This window comes from Podarcis erhardii (assembly GCF_964252035.2).
Source record: "Podarcis erhardii genome assembly, chromosome: 11".
NCBI classification, from domain to species: Eukaryota; Metazoa; Chordata; class Lepidosauria; order Squamata; family Lacertidae; genus Podarcis; species Podarcis erhardii.
Window position 1 is genome coordinate 32,890,860 of NC_138501.1, and position 26,458 is coordinate 32,917,317.

A 26,458-nucleotide genomic window follows, 5' to 3' on the forward strand; every position below is an offset into this window, starting at 1 on the left:
TTTCTCTAATGATGCCCTCAGTTGCCCCTGCATGGAGGGCAGGATGTCCTGGCACAGTTTATGCAGATTTCCTCCAACAACCGTTTGGTTTTCTTTGCCTGTGCTTGCCTCCGGATCTTCACTTGCAATCATAGTCTCTGCATGTTTTAATACCTTTTAACCTTCACTTTTGGAGATCTATCAACTTTTTCCTGTACGATCTTGAGCTCTTTTTAAAAGTCTGTTCTATTTTCAGTCTAATAACCACTTGAAGCCTTGACTGGGATTTAGTGCAGCAGCTTCCAGTTTCCTTATCCTGGTTCGAAAAACACACACAATGAATTATTGTTTCTTTGTTTCTGTTTAAAAAAATAAAGGAAAAATTGCAATCCTTTCCAAAAAGAGTGGAGAGTGGACGAGGGCAGAATGTTCCTCTATGTGTTGTGTATATCTCATAATACCTTTTTCTTCTTCAGTTTTCTAAAACTAGTGTTGGGGTGCTGAAAGGATTCATTCTGCATTGCCAAAAACTGCAGAGGGGATTGAAGAGGTTCAAGCCACAGACTTGCCTCTTTGTGCAAGGCCAGGGGATTTTATTATTATTATTTATTAAATTTGTATGCCACCCTTTTAGCATTCCCCAAGACAGCATCTTAAAAAGCAGAGACATCACCTTGCCGACAAAGGTCTGTATAGTTAAAGCTATGGTTTTCCCAGTAGTGATGTATGGAAGTGAGAGCTGGACCATCAAGAAGGCTGATCGCCAAAGAATTGATGCTTTTGAATTATGGTGCTGGAGGAGACTCTTGAGAGTCCCATGGACTGCAAGAAAATCAAACCTATCCATTCTGAAGGAAATCAGCCCTGAGTGCTCACTGGAAGGACAGATCCTGAAGCTGAGGCTCCAATACTTTGGCCACCTCATGAGAAGAGAAGACTCCCTGGAAAAGACCCTGATGTTGGGAAAGATGGAGGGCACAAGGAGAAGGGGACGACAGAGGACGAGATGGTTGGACAGTGTTCTCAAAGCTACAAACATGAATTTGACCAAACTGTGGGAGGCAGTAGCAGACAGGAGTGCCTGGCGTGCTCTGGTCCATGGGGTCACGAAGAGTCGGACACGACTAAACGACTAAACAACAACAACAACACTATGCTAGGCCCCTGCCTCACCTATTTTAAGACCTCTGATGTGATGAGTTGGCAATGGCTTCCCCAGGCTGCACAAAAGCCTCACTGGAGACACATTTCACTAGTGGCATTGCTACCCCACCTGTCCTGGTTGCTCACTCTGCTCACTGCCTCACTTAACAGGTAGCGCTAAGAGAAAGAGGAGGCCTCTTTTTGTTTGTTTGTTTGTTTGTTTGTTTGTTTGTTTTGGGAGGATAAAAGGAAATGGACCTCTTTGTTTGCCACTTGGACAGTAAGGAGGGAGGAGGGTTTCATTTTTCTTCTTTATTCTTGCCTGCCAATATAAAGAAAGAAGAAGGGACCCATTCTCTCTCCCTTTTTACCAGGCAGTGGTGCAAACTCCTTATCCAAGTTAAACTAATTCCATAATGGATACTGTTATAGAGAATCAGGTCTTCTTGAAGACTTTGTGGTTTTCTGAAGCATTTCCTAGATGTCTTCTTGGTCTCCCTGCAAGTTCAGCCATCCCAGTGGATCCACGTGCAGGAATGCATTTTGGTTCTCAGGGGAAGAATTGTAGAAGGCTAGGGTGCAATCTACATACAAATTTTTAAAAGTTCTGAAAATCCTTTTTTAAAAACCGTTTGCAAAAATACATTGAATTTTCCATAAGGTTCACCATCACCATCTAGTGTCACGTTGCATATTGCACTTAAACTACACTTAAAACATTTTATTTGCAGCTGTATAGCTGAGTCCTAAGAGGAGCAATGCCTGAGATTCTCTCTCCTAATATATTTATTTTCACAAAGCAATTTCCCCTAATTCAGAGGCATTTCTGTATGTTGTTTTCACTCATATGTATTATGCACACATTGCACTAGTATATGCATTTTTGTACATATTACTTTATTGGAGAACTTCATTGAGAAATTCAGAGAGGTGTGCCTTTTGCATGGTGAGTTCCAGTTTGCTCATTATTTAAGAAACTGCAAATTAGGCAAATTCACTTTGCAATGTGAACTGAATCAAATTCCTCCTCTGTCTCTACCCATGACAAATCAGGGGAGTTTGGGGGCAGGTCTCTACCCATGACAAATCAGGGGAGTTTGGGGGCAGGCTCAACCAGGAAAGCTGTGTGGAGAGAGAGAGAGAGAGAGAGAGAGAGAGAGAGAGAGAGAGAGAGAGGAGACTTGCCTTCAGATGGAGTCAGTTCCCTGCTTCCCTAGTAGCCTTTTCCATTCAGTCTCTGACTTTTCTGCTCTCTGAGGCTAGTATAGAGTTTCACTGGCACCTCTAGACTTATTGGGACCCAAAGACCTACCAATTCTCCCTCCCTTCCCATCATTCCCCATCGTTTCCATACCAATTTCCATATACAGTGGTACCTCTGGTTACATATGCTTCAGTTTACAGATTCTGCTAACGGAGAAATAGTGCTTCAGGTTAAGAACTTTGCTTCAGGATGAGAACAGAAATCATGCTCCAGCGGTGTGGCAGCAGCAGGAGGCCCCATTAGCTAAAGTGGTACCTCAAGTTAAGAACAGTTTCAGGTTAAGAATGGACCTCTGGAACGAATTAAGTACTTAACCCGAGGTCCCACTGCACACCTTTTTCATATGTAGCTGTGTGGCGGCTGTAGCATCACCAATAGCCTCAGTTTTGTGTCCCTCATGGAGGTTGCCATCTGATGCTGCGGTAACTGAATGCACAAATGAATAGACATGTGAGGTCAGCGTTTGGGCAACAGTATCACGAAGCTTGGTCATTTTTGCTACTGTTCCTAAGTTAATTAAAGAAACAGAGCTTTAAAGGCTACAGTGAAATTTGTTGCACAATAAATGCACAGCCTTTCCCCTTTCTAAATCCAGTTTCACTTCTTTCCTTTCCCAACTGATCCAGGGTCCTACTCTATCTGCCGCTGCCTCTCTCCATGTTGCATGCTTCGTGGGGGAGGGATGTCTTATGGAGGGCATTTCCCCCTCTGCTTATCTTTTTACTGAGCCATCTGGTAGGTTTAGCTCTTAACCAATAAGAGCAGAGGGTGCTATATCTTTATATGTATCTCGTTAGTCACCCAGCAGTTCAGGGCTGAAACCTGATGTAAGAAAACATGACTTACCTCCCCGACTCCCCAAATAGAAGACCTCTCAAATGAACATACTGTCAGTCTATGCCTAAGGGTGGGGTTTTTTACTCCCCCCCAAAAAAATCTCATTTAAAAGATCACATGAGGAATGACAGGGTGGGATTGTGTGGGATTGTAGTGAGATAATGTAACAAATTAAGACTCTGTTCTATTGAATATCCCCATAAAGACTTGAGTGGGGAAAATGTTACCCTGAAGGGTTGTTATGCCTAGGGCAGGGCCGGATTTAGGTTTGATGAGGCCCTAAGCTACTGAAAGTAATGGGGCCCTTTATATGTCCAGCTGTACTTTATGAACAACAAATTGTCACTTTTTTGTGTGTGTTGAATATATGATATATCATAATTTATGGACCTAATAGGTCCATACACAACACAAAACACTGTTGCTGTATGTAAGTTTTATTTTATTTGTTTTTTATCTTATATTTTGGAAATGTAGATCCAGTTTTTTTCTTTAAATTTTTTTGGGGGGCCCAAGACAGTGGGGCTGTAAGCTATAGCTTCTTTAGCTTATATGTAAATCTGGCACTGCCCTAGGGTCATTGTGAAGGCTTCTAGTTCCTCCAAGGATTTTGGGGGATCCATCTCTCTGTTGGTTTGCATTGTGGAAGGCATCGATCTGCCTGAAACATAAACAGATTTTAATTAATTTCCCCAAATCACTGGGGAAATAATTCCCTGTGATTGAAAACTGGCACTGTCTGTCATCACAAAAGGTCTGCCTGCCTCTCTGCTCCTTCCACTCTTGAGCTTTTGGTGTTTTTCCAGTCAGCTTGTTTTGTCTGTGAGAAGAGGAAAGGTTTTTTTGACAGGCACAGACGCAAAGCAAGTTGGAATGTTAGGGAGTCCCTGATCCACTTGAGATGCCTTCTTAATAACATGGTCAGATTTGGAAATATGAGAGCCTTCCCCAAATCACCCTGATTCAACTCTTAATTTGGGGTGCACACAGAGTTGAGGCACTCCTCTGCCTTTGAGTATCAGTTATGACATCTGTGCTCATTCTGCTTATCTTTCCTTATTCTCCTTTTTAGTGTTGTTCTTTTGTAGATCATTTATCCTGTCTTACTGTGAATTCTTCATAGCTGTGTACAGATTTTTTGAAGCTAAACCTGTCAAAGTCAAAATTTGTTTAAGCATTCCTCCAGACGCTTCTTCCTTTTCCAATTCTTTCTGTTACTTTGTCAGTTGATGATGTTTCCGCTTATCTTTCTCCTCAAGCTAGTGAGGCTGGTGCTATGACTTCCCTTCCTTTTTTCTCAGAGGCCATAACTGGCTAAGTCTTGTTATTTTCAGCTGTCAAATATTGTTCAAATTGGGTACTTTCTTTAATTTCATTCTTACTTTGATTTGTTGTTTCATTTTTCTCTTGATTGACTAATTTATAATGAGATCTTAGTCATTCCTCTTTATTGCCTCCTATTTCCAATCTTCTCATTCTGTTGTGCATTCCGCCCACTACCATAATTTCTTTCGGCATGATAATAATAATAATAATAATAATAATAATTTATTATTTGTACCCCGCCCATCTGGCTGGGTTTCCCCAGCCACTCTGGGCGGCTTCCATAAAAACCAGAGATACACTAAAATATCACAGATTAAAAACTTCCCTTAAGAAATAATAATAATTTATATAAAATTAATTTATATAAAATTTATATAAAATTTATATAAAAGCATGCACTTTTATATAAAGATTTTTATTAATTTTGCATCTTAAAATAAACATTTTATGTACTGTCAGATATCCAACGATTTTATCTTTCATTCCTGCATATTTTGCTATAACCATTTTAGTTCTCAACTTTTACATCACTCAGACATTAATTACACTGTTGATTTTATCTTAATGCTGCCAGCGTTTTCAGCTGTGTACAATCATTTTCCATATACTTAATAAATATTTTTCACTCTTCTTTGAATATATGTTCTTCTCACTCTCTTATTCTGTATGTTAAACCTGCAAGCTCTGCATATTCTAACATCTTAAGTTGCCAGTCCACTTTGTCTGGGACCTCCCTCACTTTCCATTTTTGGGCTAACAAAACTCAGTCCACCGTTGTTGCATACATAAATAAATTTTGCTGACACTTAGACACCTCAGTCTGAATTATTCCCAATTATTCCCAACAAAAAGGACTCCGGTCTTTTTGGGGAAGTTATTTTAAACATTTTTTTCAACTCAATATAGATCATTTCCCAATATTCTTTTACCTTTTTACATGTCCACCACATGTGAAAAAACATTCCCTCCATTTCTTTACATTTCCAACACATATCTGATTCTGCTTTATACATCTTGGCCAACCTCCTCTGAGTTTAATACCATCTGTGAATCATTTGCATATAATTCTCTTTCAGTGAATAACATGCAGTAAATTTCAAATTGTTCTTCCAAGGTTTCTCCCAGAGGTTTAAATCTATGTTGTGTCCTATACCTATTGCCCAGTGTGTCATTAAAGCTTTGACTAGCTCATCTTTTGTTTCCCATTCTAATAAAAAGTTATACATTTTGGACAATAGCTTGTCCTTATTTTGTAATAATTGTCTCTCAAATTGTGAGCTTTGGTCCAGGAATCCATTTTTTTATACAGTAACTTAAACAGCATATCATGTAGTTGATGATACTGTAACCAATCAGTAACTCAGCTCCTTACGTCTTCCATTGGTTTCAGTCTGGGTTCCCTCCCTGTAAGGTCCAACAGATCCCTATAGGTCACCCATTCTTTCTGCACGCACTTTTGATCTTTTCATCATTGCTTTCTTTTTCTGTTTCACATTTAGTTTAAGATTCTATTACTTCCTCTCTAATGTGGGGATAGTTAACAAGGTGACCTCCAGATATGCTGGGGCTCCACCTCCCTTTCCCCCCTGACCCTGGCCATGCTGGCTGGGGCTGATGGGAGATGTAAACGTTTAGAAGGCACCCTGTTCAATTATCCATTCTCTATCTTCTGCTTATCTTTCCACTTCCTCACCAGTCTCCACTTATGGAGAGGTCTCCTGAATCCTAAGGCTTTTGGGACACCCAGGGACCATGGAGTTATCCATACGATTCATTTATTTTGGCTTGCCTATCTCTAATTGCTCTGATTTTTAGTTTCATTGTTAGTCCCATTCATTTCATGTGTTTTATTTAGGACCTAGTTTTTTTATAATATTCTCAGCTTATAAATATATTATGTGCCATGTGTCTGCATCAATTCTAAAAATCTGTTGTGAGTCTATACTGTGCACAAGGACAATTTTCAGAAAATGGGCAGAGGAGGAATGCCATCAAAGACTTCAGAAATTCAATAGATTGCATTAAAAAAAAATTCTTTTGGCAGGGATAAAGCCTTGCTGGGACTGTACATAAAATTCTTCAATATAATAAAGTAATTAAAGTGTCATTTCAGATAAACTCTGTTTGTTACTTTTGTTTTAAATGTGGTGGTTGTGCAATAAATTGTCTGAAGCAAGTGTTTGAATCTGGGCTTTTATGACTGCGTGGCTTCCTTTTCACTGATTATCTACCAGCCTCTTCCATTCTCCAAGAAGTAAGTAGCCTGTATGGCACAAACTAAATGTAGCAAAGGATGAGTTAATGATTGCAAACAGAAGTCACTGACACTCATACCTGCAAGATGGATTCTTGATGTGGAATATTTTCTCGCTTTAGGTGCATGTTGGAATCTCATGCTTCAGTTGTATTAGATGAACTGTCTTGTTCCCTGCGGTCCCATTACACATTAGTTTTTACATTAGGGCCAACTTGCTTGGTAAGGTGTTTCTATAACCATTGTACCTGAGGCAGTTAGATCTAGAGATACACAATGAGGTGTGGTATTAAGTGAATCTCTCCCTCTCTCTTGTTCTTAGAGAGAGAGAGAGAGAGAGAGAGAGAGAGAGAGAGAACAATGTGTTCCCATCAATGTATTATTCACCTACCCAATTTTCACCTGCTTGTTTTGAAGTCTCAGTTGCTCTCAGCTTTCAGCACTCAGGTCACATTTATTTGCAGGAAGACTCAAAAGGTTACAATTACAACTGCAGGTTATTCACGTGTGTCAGGGGTTGACCCACATATTCTCTCCCTTCTCTCACGTACTAGTTAATTTCCATTTAGCTTTCTAGACCGCTGTCCCCAGTGATTGTTTCTGGTTTATGAGAGAAAATTTAAACATAATAAAACATAAAGACTTTTATTTAAAATATCTTCATTCTCAAACCAGCCACATTGAACAACTGAAAAGACAGGATGATCAGATCAGCCTGGTAGCGTATTGATTGCTGTTCCCTGTATCCATGAAAGCCCGCCCTGTTTCTCATCATTCCCTTCTCTCCTCAGGGGGAGGAGACCCCACTCCTCACAGTCACGGCTGACAGACAGGAGGAGTTTGAAGTGCAACAGATCCTGAGCTCTCGCTGTCATCTCAGTAGACTTCAGTACCTGATCCACTGGAAGGGTTGGAGTCCAGAAGATTATCTGTGTAAGAACACAGACAATATTCATGCCTCCCACTTAGCTGTGAACCCAATCCCAATGACGAGGGTGTGTGGAAGCACTTGGGAGAGGGGATGATGTCAAGAGTCACATGGAGGTGTGACAGAGGGCATGGTCAGATCCTGATAAGTGAGAGGAACTTGGGAAGATAGATCTGGAGGACTCTGGGGAAGGTCCCAGGGGCATGAGGGTATGGATTTTGAACTCCAAAAGATGTCTGATTCCGATGAGAGTCCTCAGAGGTTAGGAACTGGAGAGCCGCCCTCTGAAGGAGGATCTATCAAACTCTCAGAAGTTTGTATCATTACCTCAGGCCCGGCCCATAGAGGCGCCTGCCTCACGTGGTGGATGCCCAAAAGACAGTGTCTATCTTGCCTCTGCCACCCAGCCTGCAACTTCCACCACCAGCAGAGAAGCCTACACAACACAGATAAGAGAGATTGGGCAGTGGTGGTAGTGTGGCAGTGGGATGTGTGTGTGGCATGTTCCTGTTTTGCCTCAACTGGCAAAATGTGATGTGCTGCCCCTTCATAACCTCCTTTCCAGACACACACCTCTCAGCTTCTCCAGCCAAGAAGCTGTCTCTGGCACCTTCCAGCCACTCTGGGCAGCTTCCAGCAATATATTAAAAACACAATAAAACTTCAAACATTAAAAACTTCCCTAAACAGGGCTGCCTTCAGATGTCTTCTAAAAGTCAGATACAGTGGTACTTCAGGTTAAGTACTTAATTTGTTCCGGAGGTACGTACTTAACCTGAAACTGTGCTTAACCTGAAGCACCACTTTAGCTAATGGGGCCTGCTGCTGCTGCCGTGCCGCTGGAGCACAATTTCTGTTCTCATCCTGAAGCAAAGTTCTTAACCTGAGGTAATATTTTGGGGTTAGCAGAGTCTGTAACCTGAAGCGTATGTAACCCGAGGTACCACTGTAGTTGTTTAATTCCTTGACATCTGATGGGAGGGCGTTCTATAGGGCAGGCGCCACTACTGAGAAGGCCCTCTGCCTGGTTCCCCCTAACTTCGCTTCTTGCAGTGAGGGAACTGCCAGAAGGCCCTTCAATAAATCTGATGCCAAGCCAACATCCGTTCTGCCTCCATCACCTAGGACACAGAGACACCAATGCCAGCATCCATGACCCTCCCCTAGCCAGCTCACTAGAAGGAGTGCCCATTTACTTGCCCAGTCCCTGGCTGCTTGCCATGCTAAATTTTGGGCCTGCCCCATCCTCCCAAAGGAAAGTGCAGGGGGCATGTTGCTTATTGGTTCATTGGCTTAGCTTGTGCTAGCCATGCTTTTGACCTCTTGTGCAACTTGCCTTATGTACTGTTCTGATCTGAAAATAAAAATCTTTGGCAAAAACCAGAGTCATGAGTCCATGTTCATCATCAAATGAGGAAAGCCAGGACATATCCTTGCAACCCCAAGATTGGCACACTGTGTGGGGAAGAATTTTAATGTATTTATCTTATTACATGTATATCTTACCCTTCTAGCCTGATGGAACTCAGAGCGGCGTACATTAAGTTCCCAGGCTGTTTCCCTCCAGGCACTGATCAGACCCAGACCTGTTTAGCTTCAGCACGGCTCTGTATCATGTGTCCCCAGGTCATCTCCTTGGACATGAAATGCCTTCTATCTGGCACCAGCATCTAACCACTGCACTCTCAAACATTTCTCACTACTGCTTTAACCTAGCAAGTCCTCCCTCCCTCCCATCGCATACCCATTATAGATCTGGCAGCTTATGGGCCACACATTCCACTGTATTTTATTACTAACAACTCAGGCTGCGAGGTGAAAGAGACTGGCTTCCATCGCTAGGTTGTAGCATACTTTGTGAACTTGGCAAGGCGTGTGTAAGAGATGTCTTTCCAACAGAGTTACTGGTGGTGCGTGAGAGAGAGAGAGAGAGAGAGAGAGAGAGAGAGAGAGAAGGGAGGAATGAAAAGGAAGTAAGTGTGGAGGTTGGTTTGCTTATCTGAGCAATCAGATTGCTCTGCCTCTAAATGTGCATTTGATTTATTATGTTTACCTATTAGATAGTGAGCTGAAACTATTTAAATTATCTGGCCAAGAAAAACCCAAGCCTACTTGCCCCTCCCCCCCCAGCAACCTCTGAGTGCGTGTGCAGACATGAACAAACACCACCACTCTGAGCTCTATTTCTGATAATCTTTCTCCGCCTGCTTTTTATTATTTATTTTTTTAGGAGTCTGAAATGAACAAATGGCCTGCTTTAAATTATATCCTGTACTGGAGACCTGGGCATGCAACTTACTTCACTAGCTCCCATGCACCTTTAGATTATGTGACCATCGCTTGTGTAGCAGGATTGTGGTACGGACTCACAGGCAGACACTGGCAAGGCTACACAGATCACATTATTGCATGGATAAACTGTCCTTGAACATGTTCTCTAGTGATTTAGAAAAGCAAAGGAGCATTCCCCACATCCAAATCTGATTTACAGTATTGGTTCCCACCTTTGGCCTTAGTTTCTGAAGGGATAAATTCTGGAAGTGATTTCCCATGATTCACAGTGTTTTGGCAGTAGCTCATGATGCTATTCCATTCTTTTAATGTCTGAGGAATTTAATAATGTCTAGATTTTTTCTGAATGACCATCCTGCTGTTGGTGTCTATCCAGCTTATGTTCCTTACTGCTACTAGCAAAAAACTGAGAAGCTGCCACTTGTTTCCGACAATCATTATAAGAAGGATGGGCAGCGTGCTTCTGAAAGGATCTGCCATCAACAGTGCTCAAATTAGCGGGGAAGGGAAAGAAAGGAAGAGGGCATTTAACTGAACCCACAAGCCCCACTCCAGGGGCAGAGGAGGAAGGGTGGAGACCACCTCCCCAGCCTGACTCTTCCAGAGAATAAGGCAGTTCAGAATTACAACAGGGTTTGAGGGAGGTCACAGCTCAGAGGAAAATGAGGGGACGAGTTGGGAAATAATGGGAGAGGAGGAGGAGGCAGAGCTGGAGCATCCGGCTGACATGTTATCACTAGAAAGCATTCCAGACCCTCCATCTCCCAGAACCCGGTGAGCCTTAAAAGTAGGAGAGCAAAGAGCTCAAAGACAGATGGCCCTGAGAGGCATCTGTCTTCTTTGACAAATGAGGAAGTGGGAGAAGAGGGGGCGGGGTGGAGATTTACTCATGGGACACTGTTTAGGATATCCAGTAGGCTGCGACTGGAAATGTCTGTGATCCTGCCACTTAATTCACATTGAGTTTGCGCAATCTGCATAATTGATGCACAATACAGAACCAAGAGAATTGGTTTTTATTGATGTAAAGCACGTTCCCTCCTTCTGTCTTTTCATGCAAAGTACTTCGACTGTAAGCCGTGGTTTTTGCCAGTTTTTGATGCCAGAGCATCATGAATCCATCAGTTTTGGAGGTTTTTCTGTTGCTTCAGATAGTGGTCCTGACACCCTAAGCCTGAATGTTTCGGAACAATAGCAGTGGTAGTATGCATATCCCAGTCATGGTCAAAGTCTCCTCTCCCCACCTTATGAAATACCCTATGCTAGTGGTGGATTGCAAGCTATCTTGTCACTGTCTTGGGCCAGCCTGTTGGTGAGTGCAATCCAGGGCTTTTGTGCCTCTTCCTTATGCAAGAATCTCTAGTGTTTTGCTTCCTTACAGAGGCCCAGATGGCACATTTGCATTAACTTGCATAGAACTACTACCTAAACAATTCCTAGGTTTAGTTAACACCTTGATATAAACAACTTAACAGTGCACCTCTGTTTCCCCATTTTTATCAGTCCATCTGGGACTTTGTTCACTAATCTATGCTTTGTGAAGGGATTTGGCCTAGGCTCAGGGTAGCTGTAGTTTGTTCCTACACTTGCATTCCTGATCCCACAAAAATCTTACATGTTTTTAAATGCGCAAAACTAGAAATAGAAAAGAAGAGGTGGTGGTGTCTGGTATGTGGATGGTTTTATACTATTGTACATTGTATTTAAATTCTCACATTTATTTCTAAATTTGCACCTGTACCTATGCATCAACACATGCAAGAATTATGCAAGCCTCTTAAGTCCTTCTTTTCAGCGATGCATCTCCTCATTTGGGGCAATGTGTTAAGTGGCCACTCTAGTCTCAGGCAGAGAGTGCTTCCCATCACTGGGTACCTTGAACTGACAATACCCGGGATTGAATCCGACACCCTCTGTGTCAGGGAATGGTCAGAACAGGAAGACTGGGAAGTGTGCACTCAGTCTGATCAGCTTCTGTCCGAAGACGATGAGGAAATTTTGCCCTCCCCTTGCCTACAGGTTTCAGGAGGAGAGAGAGAGAGAGATGCCATACCATCCGAGGAGGAATTATCTAGTTACAAGATAGTGGAGGAAGAAGGGGAGGTGAGAGTGCAGCCTGCAGAGACCTCCCTGGAGAGTATGGGGGAATCCTCCATCTCCACAGGCCCGTTGGTCCTTCCGCATCCTAGAACAGAGGAGGCAGAGGGGTGGGAATACTGGGATTTCCTGTTGGCGCTCCGGATGTTGTTGGGGACGAAAGAGGTGGGGCTCAGAGTAGCCAATGTCTCTCTTTGTGTGGAGACATGGATTCTTGGCATGCATGCAACCGGATGATTGAATAAAAAGGACTATGAAATACCAAGTGTTTGTTATTCTTGCCTTTGATGCTTCCGGAGGAGGAGAGGACTCTCTATGCCTGACACTCTGTATGCCAAGCAGGGCCACTCACCTATGACCCCACTCCCATACTGTGGACAGGCAAAGAGCTATGAAGAGTACAGGAACACCTCAGCAGAATGGGTATTATGTGGCTCCTGTAGTATGCCACAGCACTGTCTGTCTGTCTGTCTGTCTCTCATGCACACACACTGCTGCACAGAAGGAATTCATTTCATTTCATAGTGCAAAAGATACATCAGCAACAACACTCCGACTTTACCCTCAGGATATCCAAACTTCTATGACTGCTACAATCTAATACGCTGAGAATTCAAGGATTATGAAAATCCTCTCATAACATGCCAAATCACTGTATGAATCTTTTAAAATATTATTCAGCAAGTTGGGCTGAACTCTGGGACAGCTTGGCCCACATTGTCACTGTGTTATATAAAAGTGCCATCAACTACCTTAAAAAAACACACCACCTACCCCCCACCAAACCCCAGTCTGCCGCCACCTCACTCTTTCAGGAGCTTGCTAGGCCATAAAAGAGCACAGCTAACGAGAAGCTAAGCAGCTGTTGTTCTTGGCAAGGGCAGTTAGATTTCCCCTATGCGTGTGGTAAATTCAGTTGTAGGGAAGCAAGAACATCCCATTATTCAAGTGGAAGAGGGTTGCGTTTATTGTGAGTGTTTGAACCATCTCCTTCCCTGACCTGAAGGTCTAAGAATTTATCTTTAGAGCTGGGGGAGGAAAAGGTGGAAGCAGCCTTTTGTTCCCCAAAGGGATGGGGCTGCAATGCCAGTACCAGCCTCAAACTCTGTCGTGGGAAAATTATATTTCTACTGTGGATAAGACCTTTGGCAGCGATGGATGCTCCTAAGGCTTTGCTGGGGAAAGGTGCTCTGCTGGCACCCTGTCAGTGGCAATTGGCACCAGGGATGGGGGAGATATTCATTTCATGTAGGGCAGGAAAGGATGGGCATTGCCCTTTTCAACTGCAAAATGGTGAGGCCTTTGTTATGCTTTTGTAATTCGCACTTCCAGAAACAATATGCAAGCCAAAACTCAGCTGTCCTTAAAAAACCGGCACTTCTCCAAATTTTGTGATACTGTTCTCCAGCATTCTCCCCTTCCCCACAAATCTGTATAGCAGTGGAAAATATGCCCAGAAATAATAGCGAAAATAAAGAACAAAAATGAATTCTATTGGGGGAAACAGCTTGCAAAAACAGTTATAGTAAGAGAACTGTGCACTGAAATGCAGTCAAATCTTCGTGAGGGCTTCAAAAAAATATTCGCAAGTAGATGCAAAGATGCAGTGAACTGAATTTAAGATTGGGAAAATGAGAGACACAGAGAGAAACTGACGTGGGCAGATCCACCCTGCTTCCTAAATTTGCTACTGCTTCTGCTCACCTTTGTTTGCCCACAGGTATGAGGCCTTTTTCAAATTGCAAACATGCGCTGGATTATGGAGAAAGCTAGAGAGTTCCAGAAAGACATCTACTTCTGATTCATTGACTATGCAAAAGCCTTTGACTGTGTCGACCACAGCAAACTATGGCAAGTTCTTAAAGAAATGGGAGTACCTGATCACCTCATCTGTCTCCTGAGAAATCTCTATGTGGGACAAGAAGCTACAGTTAGAACTGGATATGGAACAACTGATTGGTTCAAAATTGGGAAGGAAGTACGGCAATGCTGTATATTGTCTCCCTGCTTATTTAACTTATATGCAGAATTCATCATGCAAAAGGCTGGGCTGGATGAATCCCAAGCCGGAATTAAGATCGCCAGAAGAAATATCAACAACCTCAGATATGCAGATGACACAACCTTGATGGCAGAAAGTGAGGAGGAATTAAAGAACCTTTTAATGAGGGTGAAAGAGGAGAGCTCAAAATATGGTCTGAAGCTCAACATCAAAAAAACGAAGATCATGGCCACTGGTCCCATCACCTCCTGGCAAATAGAAGGGGAAGAAATGGAGGCAGTGAGAGATTTTACTTTCTTGGGCTCCATGATCACTGCAGATGGTGACAGTAGTCACGAAATTAAAAGACGCCTGCTCCTTGGGAGAAAGGCGATGGCAAACCTAGACAGCATTTTAAAAAGTAGAGACATCACCTTGCCAACAAAGGTCCGTATAGTTAAAGCCATGGTTTTCCCAGTAGTGATGTATGGAAGTGAGAGCTGGACCATCAAGAAGGCTGATCGCCAAAGAATTGATGCTTTTGAATTATGGTGCTGGAGGAGACTTTTGAGAGTCCCATGGACTGCAAGAAGATCAAACCTCTCCATTCTTAAGGAAATCAGCCCTGAGTGCTCACTGGAAGGACAGATCCTGAAGCTGAGCCTCCAGTACTTTGGCCACCTCATGAGAAGAGAAGTGGAATTTGCTGCCAAGGAGTGTGGTGGAGTCTCCTTCTTTGGAGGTCTTTAAGCAGAGGCTTGACAACCATATGTCAGGAGTGCTCTGATGGTGTTTCCTGCTTGGCAGGAGGTTGGACTCGATGGCCCTTGTGGTCTCTTCCAACTCTATGATTCTATGATTCTATGATAAGACCCTGATGTTGTGAAAGATGGAGGGCACAAGGAGAAGGGGACGACAGAGGACGAGATGGTTGGACAGTGTTCTCGAAGCAACAAACATGAGTCTGACCAAACTGCGGGAGGCGGTGGAAGACAGGAGTGCCTGGCGTGCTCTGGTCCATGGGGTCACGAAGAGTCGAACACGACTAAACGACTAAACAACAACAACATGAGGCCTTTTAACATGGGTAGAAAAAGTGATACCAATGGCAGATCAAGGTAAGGAGGAGCCTGCTCATATCCCTCCTTTGGGGAGTTCAGCACTAAAGGAATTAAGAAGCATTTGAGGGAAGAGTCATAGCCCAGTGGCAAACTGCTTCGCATGAAGAGGTTCCTGGCTAAATCCTCAACGTCTCCCAGTGTGGCTAGGAGAAACTTCCTGCCTGAAATCCTGGACAGCTCCTGTCAGTTGGTGCAGACAATGATGAGCTAGATGGACCAGTGGTCTGGGGGTATAAGACAACTTCCTATCTCCCTTGCTCCTCATGCCCTGTATAAATGCTTGCAGCATTCCAAGTGTACTGCTAAGGTTTAAAAGTATAAAAATGGGCTGGGGGAGCAGGAGAGGGAAGCAACAGAACCAAGGCTGTACAGTGGTACCTCAGGTTACATACACTTCAGGTTACAGACTCCGTTAACCCAGAAATAGTGCTTCAGGTTAAGAACTTTGCTTCAGGATGAGAACAGAAATTGTGCTCCGGCGGCGTGGCGGCAGTGGGAGGCCCCATTAGCTAAAGTGGTGCTTCAGGTTAAGAACAGTTTTAGGTTAAGAATGGACCTCCAGAACGAATTAAGTACTTAACCCGAGGTACCACTGTATATTTTAAAGCCCTAAACAGCCTCGGCCCAGTATACCTGAAGGAGTGTCTTCACCCCCATCATCCAGCCTGAGGTCCAGCTCCGAGGGCCTTCTGGAGGTTCCCTCACTGTGAGAAGTGAGATTATATGGATCCCAGTGGGAAAGCACATTTCTGCCTTTGAATTATTCTGTTTTTGCATGTGTGCAGAAGGAAGACTCCCCCATTTCTGCCAGCCCAGCTCTTTCCCCTGCCCCACACATTCCACAATCTCACAGGCTTCAATTGCTGCATTGCAATTTATCAGGCTTTTTTTTTTTTTTTTACAAAACCACAACCATTTGTAGGGTAGAAAAGAGGGCAAAATTACACTGTGTAAAGTTTGGGGGCAATTCCACCCCCACTCCCCCTCTAGACATCCCCAGACATTTGCTGTTTTGATTATAGCTTATCTCCAGCAGTGAGCTTCTCTTAAATAAGACAGTAATTGCTTGTTTCGAAGACATGTCATTATAATACAAACACGAGAGACGCACGTCATTTCAATGAAGAAAAGAGGAGCTGCGGAAAATGACTTCAAAGTCTTATTCAAGCTCTCTCCCTTCTCTGAGAAGCCCACTGAAAATAAATCACTCACCCAAATTAAGTATGATGTTCCAAACTCGTCTGATGTGATTGTCACGGAATCATAATGCAACATTTGCTATTCAAGCTGCAGCTACCAAAATGCTCCTGATATTGAATTGATTGCACCTCCTTTTACCAGCACAAATTTAGATTAAAAACACTTCCCTCCCCTTTCCATTTCAAGGTCCTTTCATTACCATCAGTCAAGACAGCCATTTGCATCATTTAACCTTTGTGCAGTAATCATGATACTTAGCATTTGTCTCATGCTTTCAAGTGTTCAGGGTACTTTACATGTATTATTATCTCGTTACAAACCCATATTATTATCCTCCACATTGCAGCAAGTAGAGGGGCAAGAAGACCGAGGCGAAGAGAGTGATTTGCTCAAGGGCAACTGATGAGTTCATGGCACAGGTGAGCTTTGACGCAGGAACTTCCTGTTTTGCAGCTAAGTCTCTTAGCCACATGATCTCACACAAGGCTCCTTTCAATGACAATGGATTAGGGCAGTGTGACACTTTTGATTCCTTTACCATTCTTAAAAGTGCAGGAGAACATCACAGACTCATGGACCTTCTCCCCCATCTGCCTCCCCTCACTGAAGTAAATATCTTGTCCCCTCATTTCCCGTCTTTAACCATGGTTTGCTATTCCATGGGAACACACACCACCGTGGGTTGACATTAACTATAACCAAGGCTTGGAAGCAGGTCCCCAAGTCCATGCTGTCCATGTGAACGTTTGATCCTGCAATAACATTTATGTAATACGAACAGCATGCACCAATCAGAACCCAGAAGTCATCCATGGATTTGGAGTGTGATGTCGCCACCACTATACTGATGTCACTCAGCTCTATCTCTCCATTCAGTCTGAATCAGAAGTTGCTGTAGCTGTGCTGGACTAGTGCCTGGAGGCAACGAAGACCGATAAACTATGACTGAATCCTGACAAGATGGAGGTGCTGTGGATAGGCAGCTCTCATGTCTGGGAATTGGGGAAATAGCCTATTATGGTCAAGGGAGCACATCCCTTTAAAGAGCAGCTACAAAGAACTTGGGAGCAGTCTTTTACTCAACGCTGTCACAGTGGAGTACCTATTTCCAGCAATGGCTACTTTGGCCTCTGTGACCATTCCTGGACCGGAATAGTCTGACATAAGTGATTTATGCCTGGGTGACCTTGTATTTGAATAATGAGGGACTGCCCTTAAAGATGGCCTGGAAGTGGTAGCGATTGCAGAATGCCACTGCCCAGCTAGGGCAGACAAGATGGAAACATGTGATGCGGATCCTAAAAACACTGGGCTGGTTGCTTGTGTGCTACTGGGCCTGGTTGAAGGCACTGGCACTGGCATCTAAAATCCCCAACAGCTCAGAACCAAAATATCTGCCAAAGAGTGCCTCTTCCAATAGCAGTCAGTACTGAACCTTGTGATCAGTGGAGGGACTCAGCTTGCTGTTCCCTCCTTTTGATTCAGGGTACGAGGACATGCAACAGGGCCTTCTCCGCGGTGGCACCTCATCTTCACCTCACTTCAGATGTCTAGGCAGTTTTCTTTACTCAGGACTTTGGACTGATCCAGCAGGCCTCTTCTTATGCTTTTATAGCTCAGCCCTGACTGTTTAGAAGTGTATCAGAGAGCATGTCAGTAGTTATGGGCACCAAATAATTGGACATGGAAGATATAGAGCTCAAGATCTTGAGCTCTGAAAGTGGCAAACATACTTCTAGGACATGAAGTGCTCCTATGGTTCAGAGATGGGAGAAGTGTCTCTTCCAACATTCCCCCCCCCAATCCACACATAATGGTACCTCACTGCAGGTATTTAGAGATGTGGCTGTTCACTCATAAACCAGCATAAAGAAAAAAGACATGTTCAGAGTTGCATAGGAATCTGTCTTATACTGAATTAGGCCACTGGTCCATTTAGCTCAGTATTACGTACACTGACTGACAGTGACTTCCCAGTTCCACCCAGCTCAGCGTGCATCACTGAGCTAAGGCAGCCCTTCTGAGCTACCATGGAGCTGCAGCAAAGACCCTACCACTGACCCCATGTGTCAGAGCCGCCCCTTGGTCCCAGCTCACAAAGGACCAACGCCCGGCTGTAGTTATGTACAAAAGTCTTTATTGAAGTTCAGTTTCCATTTCAAAGCCGCAGCGTGCCGCTCTACGTCTTAAAGTCTAGACCGGCGAAGTCCCGTCTGAGTCTCCTCCCCTTCCACACCAGTTTAAGACTCTAGCCTTGCCCCACCTCTTCCTTCGCTCCTTCCTCCTCTGGGCCCTCCTGCCTGCTGGGGTTTCATCCTTTCTGGACTCTTCTGACGCTGACCCCCCTGATTCTTGCCCCTCCTTCCGGCGGGCTTTAGGACCTGGTTCCCTATCCGGGCTGCCTGCTGTGCCGCTCGCCTGTACATTTGAACTTGGCGCGTGCGCCCAGCCGGTAACCTTCCTCTCGACCGTTCCCTCGCTCTCCGATGGAGGCGTGGTCAACCCTGACTCATCTTCTCTCGCTGGTGGCGAATACGCTGGCCCTGATACCTGGGGCCCTTCCCCCCCACTATGCTCTGGTGGGGAAGCTGGTCCTGATTTCCAACTGCTGCTCTGGGAGTCCCCGCTGGCCCCTTGCTTCTGGGGTGTCCCCCTTGGGGCCCCCCTTGCCCTGGCCATCGGCGCCCCCTTCTGTGAATCTTCTGATTCACTGGAGAGGCTCATGGAATCTCTCGGGCTACTGTCCTCTTCTCCTACGCTGCCCTCGGATTGCTCCCCCTCGCTCTCCATCTCCTCCCCTCCCTGCGCTCCCGCTGCGTCCCTGACCCCATGCATCAGAAGAGGGAAAGTGACACCCCCCCCAAAAAAAAATGTACAAAAAAACCAATAGAGCATTACTATGGGGAATTAACCTCACTGTTCACCGTCTCTGCTGCTTGCTCTGTGTGTATATGCAGCTACCTTCTTTCACAGGGTACTCCTCCAATGTTCCTGGAAGATAATTTGTGTAATTAATTGTGCCAACCTTTCATGTGGGAGCTGGAGGGAAAGAACAGAGAAAGGGAAAGTGCCATGGCCTTTAGCATTCTCTTATGAGAACATATTTTCGGTAATCATGGCATCAAGTTGCTTGGCAGTGACTATGGTTTTCGCTCTACCCTGCAGAGCCGGAATTTTTTGCTGCGACATAATCTTCTCCGTTGAATTCCCTTAAAATGTACCTTTGAGCAGCAGCGAAACAAAATCTATGCTGTTTCTGCGTTTGTGGCTCTATCGCTTTTACTTTCACATTTTTTGGTACTGTTTTCAAGATGTGGTCACTGGGAGCATTGTAAAATCTGGAGTGACTGTTTTTTAACAAAACCAAACCCTAAATATGAGTCAGTTGCCCACGTTTTCCTTTAGTACCGAAACAGAAAGGTACTAAACTTAATATATAGCAGCCTTCAAATTAATTAAGAAGAAACACTCCTTCTTTACAACAGGACAGACTGAATAAATATGATGATTCCACAGTTGAGGACAAGAATCATTCTAGCCAGCACTCTCAGGATGGCAAGCAAGAATGTGATAGATCAATGGCAGAGCAAATGGTTTACACAAAGAAGGTTCTTGGTTCAATCTCCAGCACCCCAAGGTGGTGCTGGGAGAGACCCCCACCTGAAACGCTGCAGAACTGCAGCCAATCAGCATGGACAGGACTGAGTTAGATGGACCAATCATCTGACACAGTTCTAGGTAGTTTCCTGGGTCTCTATATACATACTCTCCAACATTTCTCTGATGAAAATAGAGACTTCCTGTTCCATGATGATAATTTTACTATTTATACCCCACACATCTTATTGGTTTGCCCCAGCCACTCTGAGCAGCTTCCAACATACAGTGGTACCTCGGGTTAAGTACTTAATTCGTTCCGGAGGTCTGTTCTTAACCTGAAACTGTTCTTAACCTGAAGCACCACTTTAGCTAATGGGGCCTCCTGCTGCTGCCGCACAGCCGGAGCACAATTTCTGTTCTCATCCTGAAGCAAAGTTCTTAACCTGAGGTAATATTTCTGGGTTAGCGGAGTCTGTAACCTGAAGCATATGTAACCCAAGGTACCACTGTATATAAAAACAGAATAAAACATTAAACATTTTTTAAAAAACCTTCCCCATACAAGATTGTTTTCAGACGGCTCGAGGCTTGGATAACTCCATACTCTCCAATATTTCTCCATTGAAAATAGGGGCATCCTAAGGAAAAGCAGGACATTCCAGGCTCAAATAAGAGACTGGGATGGCTTCTCTAAATCATGGATGTCCCTGGAAAATAGGGACACTTGGAGGGTCTGTATATATTCAAACTTCTGCCAATTACAACTAACGAAAGTGGGTTTCAGCCTTCCCAGCTACTTTTATGTCAGCTCCAGGTCCTTATGCTACTCCAGGTCTGAGAAGGCCCTTTTGCAAACTGCCTTTGGTGGGTGAAAATCACATAGCTGTTTGACATCTACTAGGATGGCATTCTACAGGGTGGGTGTGTCTACCTAAAAGGCCCCAGGCTGGTTCCCTGTAACCTCACCTGTCGCAATGAGGGGACTGCCAGAAGGCCCTTGGAGCTGCATCTCAGTGTCCAGGCTGAACAATGGGGGTATAGATGCTCCTTCAGGTATACAGGGACAAGGCTGTTTAGCACTTTAAAGGTCAACACCAACACTTGGAAATGTGCTCAGAAATGTACTGGGAGCCAATGTAGTTCTTTTAGGACCTGTGTTATGCGTTCCCAGTGGCCACTCCCAGTCACCAGTCTAGCTGTTGCATTCTGGATTAGTTGTAGTTTCCAAGTCACCTTCAAAGTTAGCCCCACATAGAGTGCATTGCAGTAGTCCAAGCGGGAGATAACCAGGGCATGCACCGCCCTGGCGAGACAATGTGCAGGATGGGCACACTGAGCTGTCCTAAGTGTTCACAGTCATAGCAGGTTCCCTGTGTGATAGCATACTTCCTAGAATGGTTACTCCAGCCCTGGAAAATCTGAGCAGATGTAGTTCCTAGAAATTAATTATTCCTTTGCTGTAGGAGAATAGCTGGCTGTATGCAAGATGCATGGAGACAAGGGGGAATGAAATGATTTTGTCCAAGCTGTCTGTATACTCTCACATATCCAGTTTAAAAATTCAGCTGTAATTGTGACCCATTTCAGTAATGAAACATTCATGCCAGACTGTGGAAATGTAAAATACACACCCTGCAGAAAAATGTGGTTAGTATCCAGGACCGATAAGGCAGATGGCTGTGAAAGTTGATGATGAATTATCTTCACAAAAAGGGGAAGGCAGCCAACTGTTCAGGTGGTTGATTTATTTAATGTTATCACAGCCTTTGCTAAGGAACTCAGTTTGCCATGTTTGACTTGTCTACACATCTCCCATTTTATTTTATTTTTAAATGTGTAAGATAAGGCATGAGTCACAAAGGCTGAAGCTATAGCAATGGATATTATAGGGATTACCCTATCAGGTAGGAGGAAATCACTATGTGGTTAATGAAAGGGGTTAAGTCCCCTTCCCTTAACCACTGGTCAATTTCCATAATGAAGTTTTCATTGGTATTGTAATAGAAGATCTGGTGTCCTCTTTCATCATTCCTAGCCGTGTTGGGTACCAAGGAGAAGACGGTTTCAAGCCATGAAATGTGCTGGCTAGTTAATAAAGTGAAAAAGCAGGTCAACAAGAATAATTTTTGTGCGGTACCCAAGAATAATTTACTACATGACAGATTTAGAAGAGAAAGTGACAAGACGCCAGCTCATCATTCACCTGCTCATCCTCCAATGTGATACATAAAACAAAGAAGTTAGTCTCTGCACAAAGGAATCTGGCATGTGACTAAAGTTGGAGCAAGCAGAGGCATGTCTGCATCCATCACTGGTCAAAGGAAGAGAGAGAGGGAGGGAAAAACAGGAAATACTGCTTGTTCCTTCCTGTCTGCCTATCAGCAATACAGCTCTGTGGTGTTAGCCCCTTCTCATGCTAACTAGCAAGAATATGCATTGGTTATGTTTGGCTGCTAATCTCCCACAACATTAACCACGGAATCATAGATGGAAACAGATCACATAGTCCAGCAGGGGTGGGGAACCTCCTTCTCCTCCTCCTGCTGCTGCTGTTGTTGCTGTTAAATGTGACCTTCTAGAACTCTTCCCAAACCATACCTAAAGCTGGTTATACTCTAAATATAAGTATTTTGCCTGCATAGTTTTTACTGCTGCTGTTGCTGTGAACCAATGAATGATTCTAAGTAAATCTTATTTTTGATCTTATTTCTCAGATTGTTGCCTGATGCTTTGCTAAGCAGGGTAAGAAGTGAGAAGCCAGCTTACTTGCTGTGGTCTAAACTACTGAGCCTATTGGTCTTGCCGACCGGAAGGTCGATGGTTCAAATCCGCACAAAAGGGTGAACTTCCATTGCTCCCAGCTTCTGCCAACCTAGCAGTTCGAAAGCACACCAGTGCAAGTAGATAAATAGATACCGCTGTGGCGGGAAGGTAAATGGCATTTCCATGCACTCTGGCTTCCGTCATGGTGTTCTGTTGCACAACAGACAGCTTTCTGGGTCATGTGGCCAGAAAGCTGTCTGTGGACAAACACTGGCTCCCTCAGCCTGAAAGCGAGATGAGCTCCAGAACCCCATAGTCACCTTTGACTGGACTTAACCATCCAGGGGTCCTTTACCTTTACCTTACTTCATAGCTGGACTTAGTCAACACAAGGTTTTGCAGCCTGATTCCTATGCTTTTAATTTTGTTGCCAGGGATGAGATTTTGAAACTCTGTTCCACCCACCCACATGGGCACCTACAGCAATAAATGGCAATTAATATATCCTTTCCTACCTATTAAAACCCATCCCACAAATTTCAAGGTGCTTAATATGCGAACAGGTGAGCTTGGTTAGATGACTGGGGAACCTGCACACTTTTGAAGGGGGGATAAGGGGTTCTATGACTATTGCTCTTCATCAGTCTATATGGTACCATATGGGAATTAAGCAGATGATGCTATGCTCACTTGACTCTTCTTTCATGTCATCCACTCCTAGCACAGACCTGGCTTCCCTAAGGCCAGCTTTCTGCATTGTCCTCACCCCTTCCCAGGTAAGAGCAGGTCTTCCTTCTCAATGAGAAGTGAGCAGTGCAACAGTGTACTTGTGACATTTAGAAGTTAGAGAACTTTAGCGGGCAATGACAATCCATGGCCAACAAGAAATGAGAAACTCTCACCTAACTGTTGCATAAAAGAACTCTGGAAAATGCCACTGGGTAATGAGAAAAGAAAATGCACCATGTCCTCTTCGTGCTTAATGATATGCTCTACTTGACATTATTAAAGCACTTAGAGGAACCCTTGTGCCTCATTCTCTGCCTGCATTTTATTTAAACAACTGCAGACAGCAATGGGCTTTAGTGCTCGCTCGCAGAGGATTTGTTTTTAGCAAATTGCGTCCTGAAGAGAGTACTAATCATGCTGACATGTTCTCCAGAGAGGGAACCCATTTAGAAGCGTACGTAGGAATGCCTGGTGACTCTGCTGGTTTAATTTTGCATTAGTGGGCTGAGATCACCAGGCATTACACTGATTGGAGGAGATTTGCTGCCTGCGCTGCTCCCGGGTTTTGCTGAGTGGCTTGATGGGCAGGGAGATTTACAGCGAGGATTTAGAGTAGGCAGTAATATGCTGCCTTCCGGTCTTGAGCCTACAGAGGAGAAGGTAAAACTGAAAGGGAGGGGAAGGAGATGGGAGAGTCAATAGGATGATGGTCCCAGGGAAGGTATTTTTGGTAACAGAGTGTTCCATCTCAAGTACATGAATTATGGAAGGATTTTTAAAAGCATGAATGAAGACACTGGAGTATTAAAAATGAGCACAAACCTCCCAACTTTTCACGGATGAAAATGTGGTTGCAATCCTATACCCACTTACCTGTCTCTTTAAGCATAAACTCAATTTAATAGGCATATACAGAGATGATTGTACTGCAGTTCTTATACCATGCACTGCTGTTCTTTATAACATATCACTGAAGACCCTTTTCTAGTTGCTGTGTGTGTTTTCTCTGGAATTAACTTGCTCTTTGCTGAAGATGTGGAATTCCTTTTCTAGTATACCTGGAAAATCACACTGGTCCTCCTACAACACCTCCTGCAGTTAGCACTTCTAATAGACATTGGTCATGTTGTCATGAGGATGGGCAACATGTGGCCCTCTAGATGTTCTTGGAATCTAAGTCCCATGATGCCTGGTCAGGAACAGGGATCATGGGACTTGTAGTCCAGCAACATCTGGAAGGCCACAGGTGCTCCATCCCTGGTGTACATGAATGTGCAGCGGAGGCAGCATGTGTCTACCCTTCAACCCCACCTCTAGGTGAGATGTGTAATTTCTACATATCTGGCAGTGGGGCTGAAACCTAAGAAGGCGAGTTCAAGTAAACTAACTCTTAACAATCCCAAAAGGAATTCTAGCTGTGCAAAATGAAAAACAAGTAATGTGATTTTCCAGGGACATGTCCTGAGAAATTGGGGCTGGTAAATAGAGGCATTTAGAGATTATGGATCCAATCACAGTCTGAATGATGTTAATGGCAAAGCTCAGCATACCTTCAGTTTTTCTCTAGTTACTGGAGAGGGGTGAGTGTGAGAAAGAAGTGAGTTTTAATTTGAAGGAATTCAAAATACATTTTACAGAAAAAACCTCATTACATTTTTGGCTAGACCTTGACCCTTTTGAATTTGGGTCTGGCCTCAAATGAATTTTGACCCCATCCATGCTGATAGTCTCCTTGCCAGTTCCCTTTTTCTCCTTCCAAGATAAGCAAACTTGCCTTTGAGAAGCAGTGGATGAACCAGGAAGTGCTCACTTGAGAAGCAAAGTGTCTTTTCCAACTTCTCTTTAACCTTTTCAAGACGATCTAGGAGTGAATTCTTTCCCACTAAAAGCAATGGAACTTCTTCTTCTTCTTCTTCTTCTTCTTCTTCTTCTTCTTCTTCTTCTTCTTCTTCTTCTTCTTCTTCTTCATACCTTACCTGAGTGTAATCATAACCAATACTGGTTGCTAAAACACTTAGAACAGCTTTGTTCAACCAAATGTCCTCAATATGTTTCATACTACAAATCGCATCAGCCCTCCAACTAGTAGGGTCAATGACCGGGGTTAATAGGAGCTGAAGGCCAAAGTATTTGGAGCAGAGGTGGCAATGGACACACTTGGGATTTTGTTATTTCTTTAGTTATTCTCTCCCAGCTCCCATGGATCAGTTACCCCCACAGAGCAACAGAAAGATAGAAAGCGTGCATAATTTGCTTGCCGAATGCAGTAGAATTAATCTGAGACTTAAAGAGCACATCAACCTGAAAGAGGAACTGGGGGAAAGCGTCACTTGCTCCTTCAATTCTGTGTAATTTTCAAGAGAGAAAGTGGCAAACACCCTCCGCAGCTCATGAATGAGGGGAAAGCAAGGAGGAGGCCTCAGAGGCTTCTTGGGCACTGGCAAGGGCGTGATTGTGCCCACCAGAGCCACTTTGGCGATCCCTGATCTGGAGTGATAGAAAAGCTAATTTAGAACTATCTTGTAAAAATGCCTCTTTGGAAGGAAAAAAAGTTCCATCACCATGGTTGGAAACAATATTTGTGATGGCACTAAGCATCTAAACAAAGCGCTTGGTAATTCAAACCAACTGCTGATTTTAAGGTTATTTCCCCCCTCTTTCCATTCCTTTTTGGCACTACATCCAACTGCAGTCTTGACTAGTTTCTTTTAGCTCTGGAAAGAAAAAAAAAGGTTTGAAAAAAAAATTGAAAGGGGAAGACAGGAATGAGGGAATTCTTACATTGCATGAGTGTGGTTTAATAGTGTGTGCTATTTGTACACATCACTAACTGGGGAAGTTAAATCATTTTTGGATACAAATTGCTGTAGATGCTTCCAGAATGCCGTTGAACTCAAGTCTTTAAAGTGAAAAATCTTCACTGCCTGTTATTACAAGGACTCTC

The 26,458-nt window shown here is 43.9% G+C and overlaps 1 long non-coding RNA gene across 2 annotated transcripts in view; it reads right to left on the reverse strand.

The window, feature by feature from the left end:
* Positions 1–3,723: 3,723 nt before the first annotated feature.
* LOC309352382 overlaps positions 3,724–26,458 on the reverse strand; it is a 44,896-nt gene continuing 22,161 nt past the window's right edge. The window contains exons 1-4 of one of the 2 annotated variants that reach the window (XR_014161283.1): positions 9,238–9,393; positions 7,195–7,403; positions 6,884–7,066; positions 3,724–3,884 (exon numbers count right to left, since the gene is read on the reverse strand). This is a non-coding gene — a long non-coding RNA (uncharacterized lncRNA). Of the gene's footprint in view, positions 3,885–6,883; positions 7,067–7,194; positions 7,404–9,237; positions 9,394–26,458 lie in introns of those variants that run through there. The other variant, XR_014161282.1, reaches the window with a different exon arrangement.